The 24089-nt window shown below is 40.9% G+C and overlaps 1 protein-coding gene across 3 annotated transcripts in view; it reads right to left on the reverse strand.

Annotated features, from left to right (window-relative positions):
• Positions 1 to 16269, reverse strand: part of LOC124124371 (ectonucleoside triphosphate diphosphohydrolase 8-like) — a 56807-nt gene extending 40538 nt beyond the window's left edge. Inside the window, exon 1 of one of the 3 annotated variants that reach the window (XM_046487512.2) lies at positions 16129 to 16269. The gene's annotated coding sequence lies outside the window, so the exon portion shown is untranslated. Of the gene's footprint in view, positions 1 to 3871; positions 3966 to 14124; positions 14237 to 16128 lie in introns of those variants that run through there. The other 2 variants (XM_046487513.2, XM_046487514.2) reach the window with 2 other exon arrangements.
• Positions 16270 to 24089: the final 7820 nt, after the last annotated feature.

Consider the following 24089-nt stretch of genomic DNA (forward strand, 5'->3'; position numbering starts at 1 on the left):
GCGTATATTGTAGACATATGACCTTCCCAGTTTTTAAAGTAAAGACTGCTTGATATATGGCTTATTTAGTTCATTTCCCCGTAAAACCCATTATTCTTTCGTTTATTCATCATACTTCTAACCCAAAGACGGCAAGCTGCTGATTAACAAAACAGTTTATTTCAAAACGTCAGCACCAGAGAATATGTTTCGATTATTTATAAGGGCGTAAAAGGCAAAATAGTGAAAAATATACGAATGGATCACTAAAAATCTGTTGACACCAAATGTTCGTGAGAGAAAAAGCATGCCCTTCTCTACCGGTATCACCCGCCACTCACCCAATTTTCATAGATAAGTAAGTGCCGGTTTGTTGTCTAACGCTGCACCCAGCAATGCTCATGTCATATGACGGCGGTCAGTAAACAATCGTGTCTGCACCAGACAATCCTGTGATCAGTATCATGAGCGATGATCCACATCCTCGGGGCAGGACTCCCTGTTAAGGTAATAGGTCTTCAGCAACCCATGCTTGCCGTAAAAGGCGACTATGCTTGTCGTAAGAGGCGACTAACGGGATCGAGTGGTCAGGCTTGCTGACTTAGTTGATGCATGTCATCGATTCCCAGTTGCGTGGATCGATGCTGATTATGTCGATCACTGGATTGTCTGGTTCAGACTCGATTTTTTACAGACCGCCGCCATATAGCTGGAATATTGCTGAGTGCGGCGTTAAACAACAAACAAACAAACAAACATAGTTTGGGATAGCATCGCGCAGCATGCTGACAAGCACAGTGTCATATATGGTAACTTCCTCTGTGATCTTGAAACGACTCGACCAGGCCTTTGATGGTGAACTAACACAATTGCAGTTCGTCTTAATAAAGTTTTGATACTTTTGTAGTCATGTCATATGCATGCATCATGGGCCATTATCTATAGTAAGCCTTCAAACTGATTTACTGTCCAACACAAGATAAGAGTTTACAGGGTGACTGTACTTGTTATTTATTGTCACGATCAATAAATGGAATATTTACCTCACCAAGTGGGTCGGTTACGCAGCTTAAGATCACGACCTTGCCTAGCTTCACGAAGGCCACAACAAATCAATTATTCGTTCGTTTTTTTAACGTCGATTTACGCACACCGTCCTTTACGTTTATACCTCCATAAATGCCAAAATATGTTAAAGTATATTCTTATGAATAAATAAGTCAACAATAATAACTCAACACACTGCTCATTTAATCATTACCACACAAAACATAGATAACGATACGAAAAACGGGACATCATTCAGCGCAATAATGACACAAAAAAAGGAAAGAGACTCGTCCGCCAGTGGGCGTGACAGAAACTTTTTTAGGTTTACAGAAACGTGAACTCAAAGAAAATGCTGTTAGCCAATCAAATGAAATGGGATCTCTTGCAGCTTATTTATTTGGTCAAATGTCAGGGGGTGGCGGTTTTATTTACTTTTAAAAATGACAAACTGTTCATAAAATGAATATATATTGCATCGTAATATTATCAAGGACGTCATTACCGTGAAGGGTTCAAGCGTTAAGCTGCTATCGATACTTGATACTGAATGTGGTGTTATGTCACCACAATAGTTTAGGCAAGATATTATCGATGGCACAATTTTAATATCGATAATCGTTACTATTTCTTTCCATCGGCGATAATTTCGATTATCGATTTCTTTAAAGTCACGCCTACCTTAATAATGATGATGATGATGATAATGATAATAATAATGATGATGATAATGATGATAATAATAATAATAATCATCATCATCATCATCATCATCAATATATCCATTCGTGAAAAGGACCAACATGTACAAAACCCAGCATAAGAACATCGAAAGGAATTTTGTTTTAAGATGGGAATGACAAAGCTCCATCACAGAAACAGCAATTTTGGATGTATGAAGAAACTCGGCATCACTTGTGTTGTGACTGATAGCTGGTTACGAATGGCATGCATTGATACAATAAAGACATTTTCTATCACGTTGTGTTTGAGAAACTCTGTAATACATCCGCCATAATTTAGCATAGTCCGGGCTGTTATCTGTCAAGTAAATTGGAAAGAACGAGGGTGCACAATAACTCTCACAGCGCCTTGCCTAACCCAACTGTGTTTTACACTGATTACGCATATACGATTACTCAATTAGCATGTTTTCACTCGCCGATGTACTTTTCATAATCACGACTTGCCGGTTCATTACGTAAGTCTATCTTTTCTACCTAAATAGAATGAACGTATTCCCAGCAGCCTCTGTTAGAGACGGTCCATGGGATTACTTTTCAGCGTGTTTTCTTATATTCTGTATGCCGAAAAAAATACTTTCAAGTTTATATTTCAGGTGCTCATGTGTGTCTTGTTAAGTGTCTTTTGTTTGATGTGCTTTTAAGTATGTAGATTACTTCACCAGATAGTGTTTATAAACATGCGATGACCTTGATACAAATCTATCGACTGATTTTCGCGGTTATGTAATGTTCATGGAACGTTTACTCTGGTAGTTTTGACACTACTTAACATGGCTAAACGCCTATCTCTTTGAATTCTTTTTGACGAAAAGGGCGTGTTATAAGTTCAATGTGTTGTATTTTTTGCTAAAATATATACATTTGTATGCTACTTCCAACTCTCTTTACCTCGAATACGGTTATCTCGATGTGAAACCACACCAACACCAACATCTCAGGTTAACAAACAAGCAACCATCTAAGTTAACCCACAATCCAACATCTCACAGTTAACACACAGTCCAACATCTCACAGTTAACCGACAGTCCAACATCTAAAGTTAACCTACAGACCAACATCTCACAGGTACCGAACAGTCTAACATCTCACAGTTAACACACAGTCCAACATCTCACAGGTAACCAACAGTCAAGCAGCTCAAGTTTACCCACAGTCCAACATCTAAAGTTAACCCACAGTCCAACATCTCACAGGTACCGAACAGTCTAACATCTCACAGTTAACACACAGTCCAACATCTCACAGGTAACCAACAGTCCAACATCTCACAGTTAACAGACAGTCCAACATCTCACAGGTACCGAACAGTCAAACATCTCACAGGTACCGAACAGTCCAACATCTCACAGTTAACCCACAGTCCAACATCTCACAGTTAACCCACAGTCTAACATCTCACAGTTAACACACAGTCCAACATCTCACAGGTACCGAACAGTCCAACATCTCACAGGTACCGAACAGTCCAACATCTCACAGTTAACCCACAGTCCAACATCTCACAGTTAACCCACAGTCTAACATCTCACAGTTAACCCACAGTCCAACATCTCACAGTTAACCCACAGTCCAACATCTCACAGTTAACCCACAGTCCAACATCTCACATTTAACCCCACATGTACATGTGTGAAAGAATGACATGATTTTATAAATATCACTCTTTCAGACATGTACTCTCTCCGTCCCTCTCTCATTCTCTCTCACATTTAACCCACAGTCCAACATCTCACAGTTAACCCACAGCTCAACATCTCAAGTTAACCTACAGACCAACATCTCACAGTTAACCCACAGTCCAACATCTAAAGTTAACCTACAGACCAACATCTCACAGGTACCGAACAGTCTAACATCTCACAGTTAACACACTCATTCTCTCATTCTCTATCACACTATCTGTCTCTCCCTCTCTCTCTCTCTCTTTCTCACATTCAAAACCTCTAGTCTCCCCCTCTCAAGATACCATGTTAATTATTATAAGTGGAAAATTACAGCCGTATACATAAGCTTCTTATCAGCTTATATTCCTAATACACAAGGCTATATACAGCTTACAACTCCGTACAAATAACATTGAATAACGTAAATGACTTACATGTGACTCCATTACATGATTGTCTTGTCTCGGATGACGTGTGTTTATACTGTGTGTAACCACGGACTTGTTATATAGGTCCGTGGTGTAACCCACTGAGAGGGGCCTGCTACTTGAGGCTGAGTTCGTGAGACAAGATTTAAGTAACACGACAACAACTCACGCTTTACACTCCCTCACTCATTGTTAGACTGTCTGAATCCGGACATAGAAACACGACTTGTGACATCTCGCAGCATACACACGTTATTTTGGTGACATGGATACGCCGGCTAAACCATGATTCTGCGATACAGTGAAACAACATAGCAAAGTTGCATATCTTTATTGCACAAGCGAGGGGTCCCCGGGTATTCACGACGTATTGCTATAGCTGTCTAACGAATAAGTCGTGTGATGTTAATGTTGACACTTCCCTCCCCCTCCCCACCCCATCCCTTCTAAAAGCGGCGTAAAATCATACTCATTCACTCACTCTTACATTACAGCGACACACCATGATATAACTGATTGCTATCCAAAGCGGCGCAAAAAGAGATTTTAAAAAGACTGACATTTGAAAGAGACCACTAAGCAAATTGACGTAAAAATGAGGCTTTAAAATTAAACAACTCTGCACACACTTAATCCGGCGTCTAGGTATGAAACTGTATGAAAGGATCCGAGATTAGCCAAGGTAGTGAATTGAACAGTTATCTACAGTGCACGACACCACTGCACGTCATTGAGGCCAAGGTCGCATAGTAACATCATGTTGGTGCATTTCGTCATACAATACCAAAAAGCATATGTCATGTAGAGTTATGTTACGTCATGTCCTCTTTGATATAAAGGGCTTGTTGGTGAAGCAGACTGTTTAAATACCGCGGTGTTGGAAATTCACTGATTCATTCAACAATTATTTGTTAATTTCCCGGTTATGACTTACCTATTGTAAACTTGTAACACTGGTATCTTCATATAACTACAAACACACAGGGATAACGAACAATCCGGCAACCGCTGCAAAATACGCCGTGTTAATTAATACTAATCAGTTCCTATTCTCGAAGAATCTTAATCGTGACATTTGTATGATGACTTAAATATATTCACACTCGTCTGGTGACACCCACCCACTATAGTCCAACAATTTCCGGGTAGTGCTGGCATGTTAGTTTCAAACTGAATATTTTTCAGTCAGAGTTACTAAACATACAAGGGGTTGTTAAACAGACAGGTCCAGGTGACGATCTACTTTCTACGAAAGCCAAATGATGCCACTTTGGAAGCATAGATATATATTTTATAATCGATTTTTTTCTCTCGTTACATCAACTTTTTTCTCGTTATTTCAAGTTTATTTAAAAATTAAAATTTCATTTTTTTTAGATATATTGAAATTACGAGAATATAATTCAAATTACGAAAATATAAATGAAAGAACGAAAAAATTAAGTCGAAATTTCGAGTTTTTGAGATAAACTTGAAATAACGAGAAAATATTCGAAGCAACGAGAGAAAAAATCGAAATTTCGAGATTATTTTAATAAACTTGAAATAACGAGCAAATAATTGAAATAAAGAAAATGTAATCGAAGTCACGAGAAAAAATAGAAATTTCGAAAAAAAATAAACAAATAATTGAAATATAAAGAAACATCGATTTATAAAAAGAAATAATTGCCAAATTGGCACCGTTAGACTTTCGTAACTTTCAGGATAAAACCTGAAGACAAAATGTTTTTTGAGCATTTTCGCGAACAGATTTTTGTTGTTGAAAACATCCTACGCCCCACGAATATCAAATCTTCGGCGCTGAGTCAGCGTTCTGTGTTATGGACTGAAACCCGGCTCTGTTCCATGCAGTCACGACGAGGTTTTATAACAGTAATGAAACTAAAGATTTTTTTCTGGACCTTGTTTTGATATCTATCCAATTGCAACGGGGCAAGCATGCATTTAATCTGATTAGCTGTTACTCATCACAACGGGCGTGTTTCACATCTAGATCGTTTACTCTGAGTCAAACAAGTCGAGCACTTGTTTTCCTTTCGACTGTTTTCAAACTGAACCACTTCTCTTGTAATTGGGACAAATAAAATCAGTTGGTATGTTTTAGGCCGCATTCACCGGTATTCATATAATCACACAGAGGGGAAATGCAGTCAGTTGCTATGTTTTAGGCCGCATTCATCGGTATTCCTATAATCACATGGAGGGGAAATGCAGTCAGATGGAATGTTTTAGGCCGCATTCACCGGTATTCCTATAATCACACGGAGGGGAAATGTTGTCAGTTGGTATGTTTTAGGCCGCATTCACCGGTATTCCTATAATCACATGGAGGGGAAATGCAGTCAGTTGCTATGTTTTAGGCCGCATTCACCGGTATTCATATAATCACATGGAGGGGAAATGTAGTCAGTTGGTATGTTTTAGGCCGCATTCACCGGTATTCCTATAATCACATGGAGGGGAAATGCAGTCAGATGGAATGTTTTAGGCCGCATTCACCGGTATTCCTATAATCACACGGAGGGGAAATACAACCAGTTGCTATGTTTTAGGCCGCATTCACCGGTATTCCTATAATCACACGGAGGGGAAATGAAGTCAGTTGGTATGTTTTAGGCCGCATTCACCGGTATTCCTATATTCACACAGAGGGGAAATACAATCAGTTGGTATGTTTTAGGCCGCATTCACCGGAATTCCTATAATCACACGGAGGGGAAATGCAGTCAGATGGTATGTTTTAGGCCGCATTCACCGGTATTCCTATAATCACACGGAGGGGAAATACAATCAGTTGGTATGTTTTAGGCCGCATTCACCGGAATTCCTATAATCACATGGAGGGGAAATGCAGTCAGATGGTATGTTTTAGGCCGCATTCACCGGTATTCCTATAATCACACGGAGGGGAAATACAATCAGTTGGTATGTTTTAGGCCGCATTCACCGGTATTCCTATATTCACACAGAGGGGAAATACAATCAGTTGGTATGTTTTAGGCCGCATTCACCGGAATTCCTATAATCACACGGAGGGGAAATGCAGTCAGATGGTATGTTTTAGGCCGCATTCACCGGTATTCATATAATCACATGGAGGGGAAATGTAGTCAGTTGGTATGTTTTAGGCCGCATTCACCGGTATTCCTATAATCACATGGAGGGGAAATGCAGTCAGATGGAATGTTTTAGGCCGCATTCACCGGTATTCCTATAATCACACGGAGGGGAAATACAATCAGTTGCTATGTTTTAGGCCGCATTCATCAGTATTCATATAATCACATGGAGGGGAAATGCAGTCAGATGGTATGTTTTAGGCCGCATTCACCGGTATTCCTATAATCACACGGAGGGGAAATGTAGTCAGTTGGTATGTTTTAGGCCGCATTCACCGGTATTCATATAATCACATGGAGGGGAAATGCAGTCAGTTGCTATGTTTTAGGCCGCATTCACCGGTATTCATATAATCACACGGAGGGGAAATGTAGTCAGTTGGTATGTTTTAGGCCGCATTCACCGGTATTCCTATAATCACATGGAGGGGAAATGCAGTCAGATGGAATGTTTTAGGCCGCATTCACCGGTATTCCTATATTCACACAGAGGGGAAATGTAGTCAGTTGCTATGTTTTAGGCCGCATTCATCGGTATTCATATAATCACATGGAGGGGAAATGCAGTCAGTTGCTATGTTTTAGGCCGCATTCATCGGTATTCATATAATCACATGGAGGGGAAATGTAGTCAGTTGGTATGTTTTAGGCCGCATTCACCGGTATTCATATAATCACATGGAGGGGAAATGTAGTCAGTTAGTATGTTTTAGGCCGCATTCATCGGTATTCATATAATCACATGGAGGGGAAATGTAGTCAGTTGCTATGTTTTAGGCCGCATTCATCGGTATTCCTATAATCACACGGAGGGGAAATGTAGTCAGTTGGTATGTTTTAGGCCGCATTCACCGGTATTCCTATAATCACACGGAGGGGAAATACAATCAGTTGGTATGTTTTAGGCCGCATTCACCGGTATTCCTATAATCCTCACGGAGGGGAAATGCAGTCAGATGGTATGTTTTAGGCCGCATTCACCGGAATTCCTATATTCACACGGAGGGGAAATGTAGTCAGTTGCTATGTTTTAGGCCGCATTCACCGGTATTCCTATAATCACACGGAGGGGAAATGTAGTCAGTTGGTATGTTTTAGGCCGCATTCACCGGTATTCCTATATTCACACAGAGGGGAAATACAATCAGTTGGTATGTTTTAGGCCGCATTCACCGGAATTCCTATAATCACACGGAGGGGAAATGCAGTCAGATGGTATGTTTTAGGCCGCATTCACCGGTATTCCTATAATCACACGGAGGGGAAATACAATCAGTTGGTATGTTTTAGGCCGCATTCACCGGTATTCCTATAATCACACGGAGGGGAAATGTAGTCAGTTGGTATGTTTTAGGCCGCATTCACCGGTATTCCTATATTCACACAGAGGGGAAATACAATCAGTTGGTATGTTTTAGGCCGCATTCACCGGAATTCCTATAATCACACGGAGGGGAAATGCAGTCAGATGGTATGTTTTAGGCCGCATTCACCGGTATTCCTATAATCACACGGAGGGGAAATACAATCAGTTGGTATGTTTTAGGCCGCATTCACCGGAATTCCTATAATCACATGGAGGGGAAATGCAGTCAGATGGTATGTTTTAGGCCGCATTCACCGGTATTCCTATAATCACACGGAGGGGAAATACAATCAGTTGGTATGTTTTAGGCCGCATTCACCGGTATTCCTATATTCACACAGAGGGGAAATACAATCAGTTGGTATGTTTTAGGCCGCATTCACCGGAATTCCTATAATCACACAGAGGGGAAATGCAGTCAGATGGTATGTTTTAGGCCGCATTCACCGGTATTCATATAATCACATGGAGGGGAAATGTAGTCAGTTGGTATGTTTTAGGCCGCATTCACCGGTATTCCTATAATCACATGGAGGGGAAATGCAGTCAGATGGAATGTTTTAGGCCGCATTTACCGGTATTCCTATAATCACACGGAGGGGAAATACAATCAGTTGCTATGTTTTAGGCCGCATTCATCAGTATTCATATAATCACATGGAGGGGAAATGCAGTCAGATGGTATGTTTTAGGCCGCATTCACCGGTATTCCTATAATCACACGGAGGGGAAATGTAGTCAGTTGGTATGTTTTAGGCCGCATTCACCGGTATTCATATAATCACATGGAGGGGAAATGCAGTCAGTTGCTATGTTTTAGGCCGCATTCACCGGTATTCATATAATCACACGGAGGGGAAATGTAGTCAGTTGGTATGTTTTAGGCCGCATTCACCGGTATTCCTATAATCACATGGAGGGGAAATGCAGTCAGATGGAATGTTTTAGGCCGCATTCACCGGTATTCCTATATTCACACAGAGGGGAAATGTAGTCAGTTGCTATGTTTTAGGCCGCATTCATCGGTATTCATATAATCACATGGAGGGGAAATGCAGTCAGTTGCTATGTTTTAGGCCGCATTCATCGGTATTCATATAATCACATGGAGGGGAAATGTAGTCAGTTGGTATGTTTTAGGCCGCATTCACCGGTATTCATATAATCACATGGAGGGGAAATGTAGTCAGTTGGTATGTTTTAGGCCGCATTCATCGGTATTCATATAATCACATGGAGGGGAAATGTAGTCAGTTGCTATGTTTTAGGCCGCATTCATCGGTATTCCTATAATCACACGGAGGGGAAATGTAGTCAGTTGGTATGTTTTAGGCCGCATTCACCGGTATTCCTATAATCACACGGAGGGGAAATACAATCAGTTGGTATGTTTTAGGCCGCATTCACCGGTATTCCTATAATCCTCACGGAGGGGAAATGCAGTCAGATGGTATGTTTTAGGCCGCATTCACCGGAATTCCTATATTCACACGGAGGGGAAATGTAGTCAGTTGCTATGTTTTAGGCCGCATTCACCGGTATTCCTATAATCACACGGAGGGGAAATGTAGTCAGTTGGTATGTTTTAGGCCGCATTCACCGGTATTCCTATATTCACACAGAGGGGAAATACAATCAGTTGGTATGTTTTAGGCCGCATTCACCGGAATTCCTATAATCACACGGAGGGGAAATGCAGTCAGATGGTATGTTTTAGGCCGCATTCACCGGTATTCCTATAATCACACGGAGGGGAAATACAATCAGTTGGTATGTTTTAGGCCGCATTCACCGGAATTCCTATAATCACATGGAGGGGAAATGCAGTCAGATGGTATGTTTTAGGCCGCATTCACCGGTATTCCTATAATCACACGGAGGGGAAATACAATCAGTTGGTATGTTTTAGGCCGCATTCACCGGTATTCCTATATTCACACAGAGGGGAAATACAATCAGTTGGTATGTTTTAGGCCGCATTCACCGGAATTCCTATAATCACACGGAGGGGAAATGCAGTCAGATGGTATGTTTTAGGCCGCATTCACCGGAATTCCTATAATCACACGGAGGGGAAATGCAGTCAGATGGTATGTTTTAGGCAGCATTCACCGGTATTCCTATAATCACACGGAGGGGAAATACAATCAGTTGGTATGTTTTAGGCCGCATTCATCGGTATTCCTATATTCACACAGAGGGGAAATACAATCAGTTGGTATGTTTTAGGCCGCATTCACCGGAATTCCTATAATCACACGGAGGGGAAATGCAGTCAGATGGTATGTTTTAGGCCGCATTCACCGGAATTCCTATAATCACACGGAGGGGAAATGTAGTCAGTTGGTATGTTTTAGGCCGCATTCACCGGTATTCCTATAATCACACGGAGGGGAAATACAATCAGTTGGTATGTTTTAGGCCGCATTCACCGGTATTCCTATAATCACACGGAGGGGAAATACAATCAGTTGGTATGTTTTAGGCCGCATTCACCGGTATTCCTATATTCACACAGAGGGGAAATACAATCAGTTGGTATGTTTTAGGCCGCATTCACCGGAATTCCTATAATCACACGGAGGGGAAATGCAGTCAGATGGTATTTTTTAGGCCGCATTCACCGGTATACCTATAATCACACGGAGGGGAAATCCATGGGAACGTATCTGGGTCGCGCATGTTCGGCAGTCTTTACTGGTACGCCCTTCATAACTATATACGTGAACTGAGCTTAAGCACAATATTTCATCGTGTTGTTTTTTGCGTTCCGTGTTTTGGAAGTGGGACATCCTAGTGGTTGAAACGTTCACTCGTAACGCATAAGATTCGGGTTCGAATCCCAACATGGTGTGTAATGTGTGAAAAACATGCTTGGTGTCCCCTGCAATGATATTGCTGGAATCGTGCCTACTCCCGCGATTCTAAGTACATTAAGATGGGGACTGGGACATTTTATAAAGTAATGAAATCAAAGTCAGGAATTACCAGAGGTATATTTAAGTTGTGTTCCCTTAAACATGTTTGGTCTCCATACCTCTCTGAACAAATCGACCACCTCCTTGGTATAGTGGGCAGAGCGTTTGCCCGAGGAGCGGAAGGTCAGTGGTTTGACCCACGGCTGCGTCATATCAAAATACATTAAAAGATGGTACTTGTTGTTTCCCTGCCTGGTGCCCGGCAAAAAGAGGATACAACAAGGACTGGTCGGCCCAGAGCTAGTATATTATATTTGAGTGGGGTATATAAACTGACGGCCAAAAGAAAACTTTGCCATAACTTTAGTTTAAAAAACACACAAAAAAAGACAGAAGCGTGATGCAACATGTATTATAAAAGATCAAACTCTCAATCTCATTCGGTATCTGATATCGGCATGACAGTTGCCCGAAATTAGGTTGGTTTGCAAAAACACGCTTTCAACGTAATGGACAAAGGGCACACACATCTAAAATTGCTCATGTTCAGTGACACGTCACATTAATAGCGTGTATGCCCATCCTCTGCTACAAGACACGCAAACACTCTCCTGCGCACAGAAAAGTTCAGTCCTCTGATGACATCACGTAGGATACTTCACCATTCTTCTTGGAGGGCACGGATCAGTTCTTGTCGGTTGGCTGGAGGATGTGGTTTGCTGTCGAACACGACGATCCATGACATCCCGGAGGTGTTCTATGGGGACATGTCTGGGGTGCGTGCAGGCCACGGCAACACGTTGACGTTGGCTGCAAGGCAGTTCTGTACGATTCGGGCTGTTTGGAGTCTGGCGTTGTCATGCTGTCAAATTTTCGTTAACAAGTGGTGTTCTCTCCTGCCAACAAATTTCTCTCTAAACCATAAGACCTCCATCCAACCTCCAACCAATATCTGTCAACTAACCATATGCCCTAAGGCAATCGTCACTGATGACGTCAATGTCAGTAATCGATTCCGGAGATGCCAAGTACGCAAGTACCGGTCTTCATTGGGTATAGTTACCCTAGATCTGCTGTCTGATGTCTGCCCGGTCTGTCTGTAACGTTTCCATTAGGTTAGTTACATCAACAGGGGAGCAACCAAAAGTTCCAGCAATGTGGGCATGGGTGGCTCCCATCTGTTTCATGCCCAGGGCTCGCTCGCGTTGTTACGGTGCCAGTCGTGGCATTTCTGGGGTGGTTTTGTATCAGTGTGAGTGTCTGTCATGCCGTCCGTATAATTTATATACCCTTACTGCACGTGTAGGTTCTTCTTCCCAAGCGGCACGTGTTTTTCATTTTCTTAAGAACGAATACCCGTTTGCTTTTCAAGATTATCCTAAATTCATAACGGTTTGGAGAGTGATATTAATATTTATTTGTTTGGTACTTCTGAGTAAAGAAGTCACAACAAAAAACATGTTGAATTAAGCAGTAATAGCGCTCGAATCGCATAATGTGCATAATCCAATCTAATCTAAATCAGACCGTTGTGCTCGCTGCTCTAGCCTCGGTTGGTTGGTTGGTTGGTTTGTTGTTCAACGCCCCACTCAGCAATATTTCAGCTATATGACGGCGGTCTGTGAATAATCGAGTCTGGACCAGACAATCCAGTGATTGAAATCATGAGCATCGATCCACGCAATTGGGATCGATGACATGCATCAACCAAGTCAGCGAGCCTGACCACCCGATCCCGTTAGTCGCCTTTTACCACAAGCATAGTCATCTTTTACGACAAGCATAGTCACCTTTTACGGCAAGCATAGTCACCTTTTACGACAAGCATAGTCGCCTTTTACGACAAGGATAGTCACCTTTTACGGCAAGCATAGTCACCTTTTACGGCAAGCATAGTCACCTTTTACGGCAAGCATGCTCTAGCCTCGGAGCAAGGCTACGTCCCACTTGAGCAGAGGTTCAAATACAGTTTCAGAGGGTAATAAATAGTCATCAAATGAGTGGTGATCCTGAAGCAGTCTATAATAATTGCCCTTTGTCGAGCTAACAAAACTACTCACCAATGATGGAATAAACTGGTTCCTCAATGTTTGTCAAGTTCAGACAAATCCACCCTTTATTATATTAAGATGGAGAATCGACCTTATGGGGTGTATCAACATTGACCGATGACAATGTTCGTGTGAACATTGCAACGCAATTGAAGATGAGATTCATGTTGTATATGTCTGTAAACATTATGAAGACGAGCGTAAACTGTTATTACCTAAATTGTCAAATAAGCAGTATTATTCACTTAAAAGCCTGTGTACTTCGCCAGATATTAATGTATTATTGCCATTTACGAAGTTCTTAACACAACTTTTAAGAACGGTTCCGCTTAATAAGTAATTTTGTTAATTTGAGTCTTTATATCTTCATGTGGTAACTCAAATTATGATGTAAAAAGTTTTGTACTTTAGGTCACGCGGCCTTTAATGCAAATAAACCTGTCTGTCTGTATGTCAGAATCGACCTTAAATACCCCTTAATCTTCTCCATGTATTTGTATAACCTTGTCTGATTTGAAAATTGCTTCAGTTACTATCCGATCACTTGGCCCCAAAATGTCGTTTATCGAAACTAGATGCATCACCGTCCTGGGTGCTCAATGCCCCGTCTATTGTGGACTCACGGTATCGCTAACCCCCAGCATAGAACATCTATCAGCATCAACACACCACGCAATCAGCTTGATAGTTACATGCAAAGATTTCTTTGAACCCCAAAGAAATATATTCCAGTTCGTTACAAACTTAAAACCCAAATGATAAAACAAATCTGTCTGACTGCAGGTTCAAAATTAGTACTTACCGCTTTTGCTGCGATGCCGTTAATAAAATTCGACTAGAACACCCTTCTAATGTTGAACCTCCGTAGCTTTGTACATAGAAGGAACGAAGCACGAAGACAGTATGAATGCATGCTACTGAAATCTATACTACACGATAAACATACATTTCTATACTACACGATAAACATACATTTCTATACTACTAGATAAACATATATTTCTATACTACACGATAAACATACATTTATGGCTATACATTAATATTTAGTTATTAAGTATATAAATCGTTATTTATGTATAGATATACATTCACACGTGTGGAAAATATTTAAAATGAAATCACGTATTTACTTATACATTACTCTATATCGTTTAAAAAATACAATTGATATGCTTGTGATATTTTTTCTAATATAATCAAATCTAAAGCAGCGTGGCAATATTGTATAGGTGTCCGGTAGTGTCACAGTGTCCGTCGTGTATGCCTTTACAAAGCCTGCCATTTCAGTAAATTAACTATTTGAGATCAAGGACACTTTGTTAGCAGCATGTAAAATAAACACTTTAACCGACAGTGTACGTTTCAAACTCGAATGGTAAACGTCAGCGTGTGTATTGAGCAGCACATTGGCCTAATGCGTCGGTGACTGTATGCATGTAGTAATGGGCCAAGCAAATACAGCATGTTTGTACGAGTGTCAAGGCTTACAACAAGGGGTGTGTGATAAGAAGCTTTGGCCTCTTGAAACAGGTCGGCAGCAGAAAAAATACATCTTAAGGCGTTTTATTACTTGGTTTTATGCCACAGCTGACCCAAAGTTTCACACATGTCAAATAAAATTTAGATTTGAGAACGATGTTGTTGTTTTCTTTAGGCTATTCTTTCAACGTATGTCAACAAATGTTTTGCTTATTTGTTGTTAGACGCTGCAATATTCCAGCTATATGACGGTGGTCTGTAAATAATCGAGTCTGAACCGGACAATCCAGTGATAGACATCATGGGCATCGATCCTTGCAATTGGGATACGATGACGTGTATCAACCAAGTCAGCGAGCCTGACCACCTGATCCCGTTAGTCGCCTCTTACTACAAGCATAGACGCCTTTTACGGCAATCATGGGTTGCTGAAGACCTATTCTACACCGGATCTTCACAGGTCTCAACAAAAGTAAATAGGGGGATATTAAAAAAAAAGGTTTAACAAAATTATGAGTGAGTTTATGGGTTTATGGGTGAGTGAATACGTTTATGGGCAAACCCAGAGGTTGCTGGCAACGATCACGTCGTCGGCATTAAATGACACCTAATCAGCCAAGTGATACACAATGAGTATACTTCAGATTGCCTCCACTCTACTTGACCCTAGGATCCATACACCCAATCACATCTGTCAGCACTTAAGACAATGTTTTCATCCTATTAGCCTCAAGGTCATGGTGTCGTTAGTGCGCACAATTCAATCATTTATTTTCCTGATTATTATCTTAAAGTAAATCTACTCGGGACATAATGAAAATACAATTTCTCAGAAGATAATATTTCTGAAACAAATTAATTCTTTTTGTTGCATTTTTAGCTTTTTTCCTCCAATCCCTAGCGTATATCTCTATTTTTTGTTCACATGCTCTTCTTCAGCCATGTTTATATCAAGTAGGTGCCAATGTGAATCATGCAAGCGCTTACCGGCCATGATATCACAACAAATACATTGTGTTTAATTATTTAAAATGTATAAGGAAATTTGTAAGAAATAATTCTTTATTGGTGTTCCTAACTTTCACCACTAGTTTGCCTCTAACGCCCAGTAGAATCTGTTTCGGCTGAAAACTGAGACTGATTATTCTCCAGCATTGACGGTTTATATTTCTTATCTCGTGACCTAGAAACATCGAAACACTCAAACGCTACCATAAAGCTGTAATGTTGTCTTGACTGAGCGGGACTCTGAACCTTACACTGTTTAAAACAGGTTGCGAGTATCAAAATATTCCCTTTGCTACCACCGATAGGTTACGCTCACCTGGTTGTACGCCCCGGACAATCAGTCCGTGACAAAGTGATGCTACATTCACTGCTTCAGCTACCTGTTTCGACGTTTTCACAGCCCAACACCGGCGTCTGGTACAGTGTCCGTCATAATGTTACGATAAACTGATACATTTTACCTCGAACACACGTCCGCGTCACTGTTTCAACTTTGACCTTGACCTTATTTTCACAATAGTCCTAAGAGGGTTACATATTTCACTCGATGACTTCACCTGAATACGTCTGCATAAATCAGTCGTACGATTAGAATCTGATTACACATACTTGATCTTTATTCCCATATCACACGCAAATAATTTACGAATCCCGTTTCAGACGACAATGCTATGTCCTTGTAAGTAGTCCCGGCAACGTCATAGAGCAAAGAGCCCCTCACCGCGGCAGATAACCTCTTATCATGTTTTACTTTCGATGTGTATTTTACAAAATGATCAAGTACTTTGAGCGACAATGCAAACATATCCATTTAACATCAGTTCGAGATGTTTTCAGACTTTCAGGCAATACACTGGTGATTAATAGGCCTCTGAATAGCGATCGACGACAGTACATAATCTCGATACTGCCTGTTTACTTACTTTAACGTGTTTGTAAACCATGTACTTAGATTTGCTAAACAACGCAACGGAGTTCAATGTGGTGAACGTTTCCGATTAAGCGGCGCTTGGTAAAAAAAACGGTTTATTAGGGGTTATACAGTACACCACACACATAAACCCACCTTTATGTTTCGACGAAAAGAGTAACGTTTTCTATATTAATCGAGAAATGTTTTAATTACAAGAGAAAATGGGGAACAAGTATTCTTCAAAGGACTATATCTTTCATGTTCGCTGTAGAAGTATATCTAGAAAACCCTTTCCACAATCATAAGAAATCTCTACTAAGTGAGTGAGTATGGTTTAAGCCGCTTTTAGCAATATTCCAGCAATATCACGGTTGGGGACACCAGAAATGGGCTTCACACATTGTACCCATGTCGGGAATCGAACCCGGGTCTTCGGCGTGACGAGCGAACGCTTTAACCACTAGGCTACCCGACCGCCCCCAATCCGAGCAGAAAGTACGACTCCCATGCATAAGCAAACAGATCAACAAGGAGGGGAGCACAGTTGATGCCCACTGGGATGCCTACTTGCTAATGTTGGCTTAGAAGAGTCTAAAACTATACTGAACAACAAAAAATCCTGTGACATTGAATAAGATTGAATGCAAAGTTATGTTTTTTTTACCAAATCTGAAACAATTTCGGTTTGCAACAGATAAAAGACTCCTGTAAGTGTTCAAATGGTTTAATTTGCCATACTGACTTCAGAAAATGCGTGATTTCATTTTTAAAAAAACCCACATGAACATGCCAAAACGTCAATTTACAATTCAATGGTTGACCTCGAAGGCGCCGATACATCTCATCCCACATGTGCTCGATTGGTGAGAGATCAGGGGAGCGAGCCGGCCAGGGGGTGACATTCACGTTGTTTTGTTGAAGAGAGTCCTGAACAAGTCGAGCAATATGAGGCCGGGCGATGAAATTATCGCGGTAGCGCTGTCCATTGAGATTTCCCTCTACAACTATCAAACGGGTCCTCTGTCTTGCTGTAATCCCACCCCATACCACAACGCTGCCGCCCCCGAACCGATCTTCTTCCGTGACACAATGATTGACGTAACGTTTACCTCGACGTCGGTACACTCGAATCCGTCCATCGCTGTGGCTGAGGTGAAAACAAGACTAGTCAGTGAATAGAACTTGTCCCCACTGCATGGCCGTCCAACGTAGACGCTGTCTGCACCACTGTAGACGTGCTTGATGGTGGTTTCCTGTCAAAATGGGACGTCTGGCGGGTCTTCTGGCGACAATCCCTGCACATCTGAGGCGACGACGTACGGTTTGTGAAGATATTCGTCGAAGGCCAGGGATGCTTCTAGCAGTCACTGTTGCTGGCTGGAATCGATTTCGTAGGTGTTTTCTTCGAATCCTGTCTTGTTGATTATTGGCCTGCCACTCCGAGGATGGTCTCTGACTGCATTCGTCTGTTGCCAACGTTGCCATAAACACCAAATGGCGTTTCTGTGGACGTTAAATTGTCTTGTAACATCACGTTGACTCGATCCTGCTTCAAGTATACCAATGGCTCGCAGACGTTCATTTTTAGACAGGCGTGGCATTTCGTAATGTGAAATAATTGCGTAATTTTGTTATTTTCTGAGTGGTTGTTGTCAGCACGATGCTAAACAATGCATATGGTTTCTATAATTTTGTCGTCTCAGGTTTCTTCCGACTAATATACGGGAAGAAATACCACTAAAGCTATGGCACACAACAACACCAATGGTGATGTTGATAATATTAAAAACAACAACAACAACACTAACAACAACATCAACAACAACAACAATAATTATGATAATAATAATATGTTTATTTTCACTTTAAAAATTAACTATCAATACAGTGTTTATGTCATGACCATATCACTATATAAACACAAAGAAACAAACTAGTTTGGAATATATCACGATGATGTCAGTTATGTATATCGTAAATTGATTGCCCTGCTTGTTTTTTCTGACGTTTAGTACTTTACGTTCTAGGTCACCGGCCATCTCACAAGTAAAGCAAAACAACTGGTGCTTTCTCACACTGAAACCGATCCTTATCAACGACAATGTCATTCGGTAGCAGACCCATACTGCTTATCCTCGTACACAGCTGTTTACAGATTGGTTTCTTTTTCACAATTAATCATGTGACAAAATATCTCGCCTACAGCAGGGAGGCGGGTGTGGAAACCACGTGGCAGATTGTGATTTATAGGCCATAGGTCAGATGTGATACACTGGAGCGTCATAACATTACTTATAGTCGAAATTGCAATTTGTAGATATGCAATATATCTGGTGGGAAGTGACCTATTAATGTCAATGATACTTAGATGTACAGTGTATATGCTGTCGATACACTGGGAGACTAGTGTTTAACGTTTCCAGTGCACATAGGGTAGATTGTCAAACAGATACCACACATTCCTTCCTACACATGGTGATAGGAATCTGGCATTGTCGTTTCACCCTGCTGTGATTGGCGCACACGCCCTCTCAAGAACATGTTTCTTTACGGCATTGCGTTTGCTGTGACAACAAAACCAAAGAATTCTGCTTGTGGTTGCAAAAGAGTTTATTATAAGTAAAAAGGGCCATGTTGTTGCAAACTTTGTATACCCCCTCTCCGTATAAATGTTTCTCAGTAAAAATGTACCATTACGTTTCCCAAGCGAGTGTGGTCTTAATGAGGTACTCAAGGGAACTTGGATGAGCGCTCTTGTGTTTTCAGAATAAAAATTAAACATCAACGCCAGAGTATAGCCCGTCTCCGTTGGGTGTTAAAGACAACATAGAGGTGAAAATTATATTGTTGCCTGACCCAAAACAGCAGTACTCCTGTCATTCGACGGCAGCCTGTAAACAAACCAAACAAGTCAAAGAGAAATTATGTTCTTCAGCCCCATGCCTGTTTAAAATTTTAAAATCTACGTCCAGACTGTTGCTTGTCCTGATTGGTTAGTTTGTCCTTATATTTAGGGTAATCATGAACTGTTACATTCATGCACATACTACAGCTTGAGATAGCAGACACGTTATTTGGTTTTGTCCCACTGCTCACTCGCTGTTCTCGACCAACCATTCCAGACCAGAATTAAAATCTGACACGTAGGCGAAGAAAGGTCAATGTAGCTCATCCGAAGTCAATCTATATTTATCATAAGACCTAGTGTGTGCGTGTGTGACTGTGTCTCTGTGTGTGTGTCTGCGTGTGTGACTGTGTCTCTGTGTGTGTGTCTGCGTGTGTGTGTCTGTGTCTGTGTATGTCTGTCTGTGTGTGTCTGCGAATGTGTCTGCGTGTGTATCTGTGTGTGTGTATCTTTGACACTTGTGTGTATACATGTCTGTCTGTGAAAATTTGTTTGTATGTGTGTCTCTCTCTCTGTGTGTCTGTTTGTGTGTCTGTGTGTATGTGTCTGTGTGTCTCTGTGTGTGTGTCGCTGTGGGTGTGTATCTGTGAGTGTGTTTATATGTGTGCATATACATGTATGTGTGTGTGTGTGTGTGTGTGTGTGTGTGTGTGTGTGTGTGTGTGTGTGTGTGTGTGTGTATGTGTGTGTGTGTGTGTGTGTGTGTGTGTGTGTGTGTGTGTGTGTGTGAATGTATCAAAAGGATTTTCTCAAAGTCGATATTGTCAAAAGACAAATGTTACAGTTTCTTTTGAAAGTGAACGAAGACACTGCATGCAGGCTTCCATCTATATATATGTTCTTGTCTGCACCATTTGTCGTTGCTCGATGTGGTTAAAACCACAAAAGCTATAAAACAACACGCATTTAATCGCTACAGTTAAAGCTTCCGCGGAGAATTTCAGCCCTCGCGTTACAATCATTGTCCCGTTGATATATTTTGCAACTGTTTTCTCTTTGTTATTGCAACGAGGTTTCTCTGGATTACTTTACGTTTGTCTCGTAAGTATTTGTTTTTGTTCTTGATATTTCAATGTGTGTGTTCTCCGACAAACAATTCTAGACAATTAAAACTCGCCCATCTTGGTTACGGGAAAGTATTCATTCAGAGATCGGAAAATATACATTGGTACGGAGTGAGTGCACTTACTACTGTTTGCGTACAATTGCAAGGGGTTTCTATATACGTCTATCATATTCCAAATGCCTTAAAAGGCCCCACTCCTTGCACGGCGTCTCAGGGTACGCCTTGTCCTGCACCACGACTGTTGAATATATGTATTTTATTAAGCAAAAACCAATCTAAATTGTGAAAAAGCAAGTCTAGCAGTATCATTAGATGAGAGAAATGTATTGTGAAATGAAAGATTTCATAGTCTATATGTCAGTCTAGGGTACGCCGTGCGGTGCTTTCACGTCTTGAACTCTTGAAGACTGCAGTGTTCTTGTTCACTTTCAAGGAAACTACAAAATTTGTCTTTGCGACAATTTCGACTTTGAGAAATCCTTTTGATACCTTCATGAACGTGTACCGTTACCGCTGTGTAATATGAATTAAGTTTTAGTGTTTCAATCGGAATCGTTACAATGGAGTCTGCTTTCTGTGGAGATTTCTTATGATTTTGTCACTTGTATGTACATGTATGTACATATGTATATGTATCTATTTACGTTTCTGTATGTTGCTGTGTGTTGCTGTATCTTATCCTGTGTTGCTGTATCTTATCCTGTGTCGCTGTATCTTATCCTGTGTCGCTGTATCTTATCCTGTGTTGCTGTATATTACCCCGTGTTGCTGAAAATTACCCTGTAATGCTGTATATTACCCCGTGTTGCTGAAAATTACCCTGTGATGCTGTATATTACCCCGTGTTGCTGAAAATTACCCTGTAATGCTGTATATTACCCCGTGTTGCTGTATATTACCCTGTAATGCTGTATATTACCCCGTGTTGCTGAAAATTACCCTGTAATGCTGTATATTACCCCGTGTTGCTGTATATTACCCTGTAATGCTGTATATTACCCCGTGTTGCTGTATATTACCATGTGATGCTGTATATTACCCCGTGTTGCTGTATATTACCCTGTAATGCTGTATATTACCCCGTGTTGCTGTATATTACCATGTGATGCTGTATATTACCCTGTAATGCTGTATATTACCCTGTAATGCTGTATATTACATGTGATGCTGTATATTACCCTGTAATGCTGTATATTACCCTGTAATGCTGTATATTACCTGTGATGCTGTATATTACCCTGTAATGCTGTATATTACCCTGTAATGCTGTATATTACCCTGTGATGCTACATATTACCTGTGATGCTGTATATTACCCTGTGATGCTACATATTACCTGTGATGCTGTATATTACCCTGTGATGCTACATATTACCTGTAATGCTGTATATTACCCTGTGATGCTACATATTACCTGTGATGCTGTATATTACCCTGTAATGCTGTATATTACCCTGTGATGCTACATATTACCTGTGATGCTGTATATGACCCTGTAATGCTGTATATTACCCTGTAATGCTGTATATTACCCTGTGATGCTACATATTACCCTGTGATGCTACATATTACCTGTGATGCTGTATATTACCCTGTAATGCTGTATATTACCCTGTGATGCTACATATTACCTGTGATGCTACATATTACCTGTGATGCTGTATATGACCCTGTAATGCTGTATATTACCCTGTAATGCTGTATATTACCCTGTGATGCTACATATTACCCTGTGATGCTACATATTACCTGTGATGCTGTATATTACCCTGTAATGCTGTATATTACCCTGTGATGCTACATATTACCTGTGATGCTACATATTACCCTGTAGTGCTGTATATTACCCTGTGAAGCTACATATTACCCTGTGATGCTACATATTACCCTGTGATGCTACATATTACCCTGTAATGCTGTATATGACCCTGTAATGCTGTATATTACCCTGTGATGCTACATATTACCCTGTGATGCTACATATTACCCTATGATGCTGTATATTACCCTGTAATGCTGTATATGACCCTGTAATGCTGTATATTACCCTGTGATGCTACATATTACCCTGGGATGCTACATATTACCCTGTGATGCTACATATTACCTGTGATGCTGTATATTACCCTGTAATGCTGTATATTACCCTGTGATGCTACATATTACCTGTGATGCTACATATTACCCTGTAGTGCTGTATATTACCCTGTGAAGCTACATATTACCCTGTGATGCTACATATTACCCTGTGATGCTACATATTACCCTGTAATGCTGTATATGACCCTGTAATGCTGTATATTACCCTGTGATGCTACATATTACCCTGTGATGCTACATATTACCCTATGATGCTGTATATTACCCTGTAATGCTGTATATGACCCTGTAATGCTGTATATTACCCTGTGATGCTACATATTACCCTGGGATGCTACATATTACCCTGTGATGCTACATATTACCTGTGATGCTGTATATTACCCTGTAATGCTGTATATGACCCTGTAATGCTGTATATGACCCTGTGATGCTACATATTACCCTGTGATGCTACATATTACCTGTGATGCTGTATATTACCCTGTAATGCTGTATATTACCCTGTAATGCTGTATATGACCCTGTAATGCTGTATATGACCCTGTGATGCTACATATTACCCTGTGATGCTACATATTACCTGTAATGCTGTATATTACCCTGTGATGCTACATATTACCCTGTGATGCTACATATTACCTGTGATGCTGTATATTACCCTGTAATGCTGTATATGACCCTGTAATGCTGTATATTACCCTGTGATGCTACATATTACCCTGGGGCGGTCGGGTAGCCTAGTGGTTAAAGCGTTCGCTCGTCACGCCGAAGACCCGGGTTCGATTCCCGACATGGGTACAATGTGTGAAGCCCATTTGTGGTGTCCCCCGCCGTGATATTGCTGGAATATTGCTAAAAGCGGCGTAAAACCATACTCACTCACTCACTCACATATTACCCTGTGATGCTACATATTACCTGTGATGCTGCTTATTACCCTGTAATGCTGTATATTACCCTGTGATGCTGTATATTACCCTGTAATGCTGTATCGTACCCTGTAGTGCTGTATATTACCCTGTGATGCTGTATATTACCCTGTAATGCTGTATCGTACCCTGTAGTGCTGTATATTACCCTGTGATGCTGTATATTACCCTGTAATGCTGTATCGTACCCTGTAGTGCTGTATATGACCCTGTGATGCTGTAGTTGACTCGCGTTCGGTTGCTGTATGTTTCCATGTGCTGCGTGTGTTTTCTATGCACTGCTGTGTGTTGCAATGCGAAGCATACCCGTTCAAATATATATATAACGCCAGAGACCAAGGTTCGAATATCCGAAGATTCA

The sequence above is a fragment of the Haliotis rufescens genome, unplaced genomic scaffold (assembly GCF_023055435.1).
Source record: "Haliotis rufescens isolate VD_foot unplaced genomic scaffold, xgHalRufe1.0.p SCAF_3, whole genome shotgun sequence".
Classification (NCBI taxonomy): Eukaryota; Metazoa; Mollusca; class Gastropoda; order Lepetellida; family Haliotidae; genus Haliotis; species Haliotis rufescens.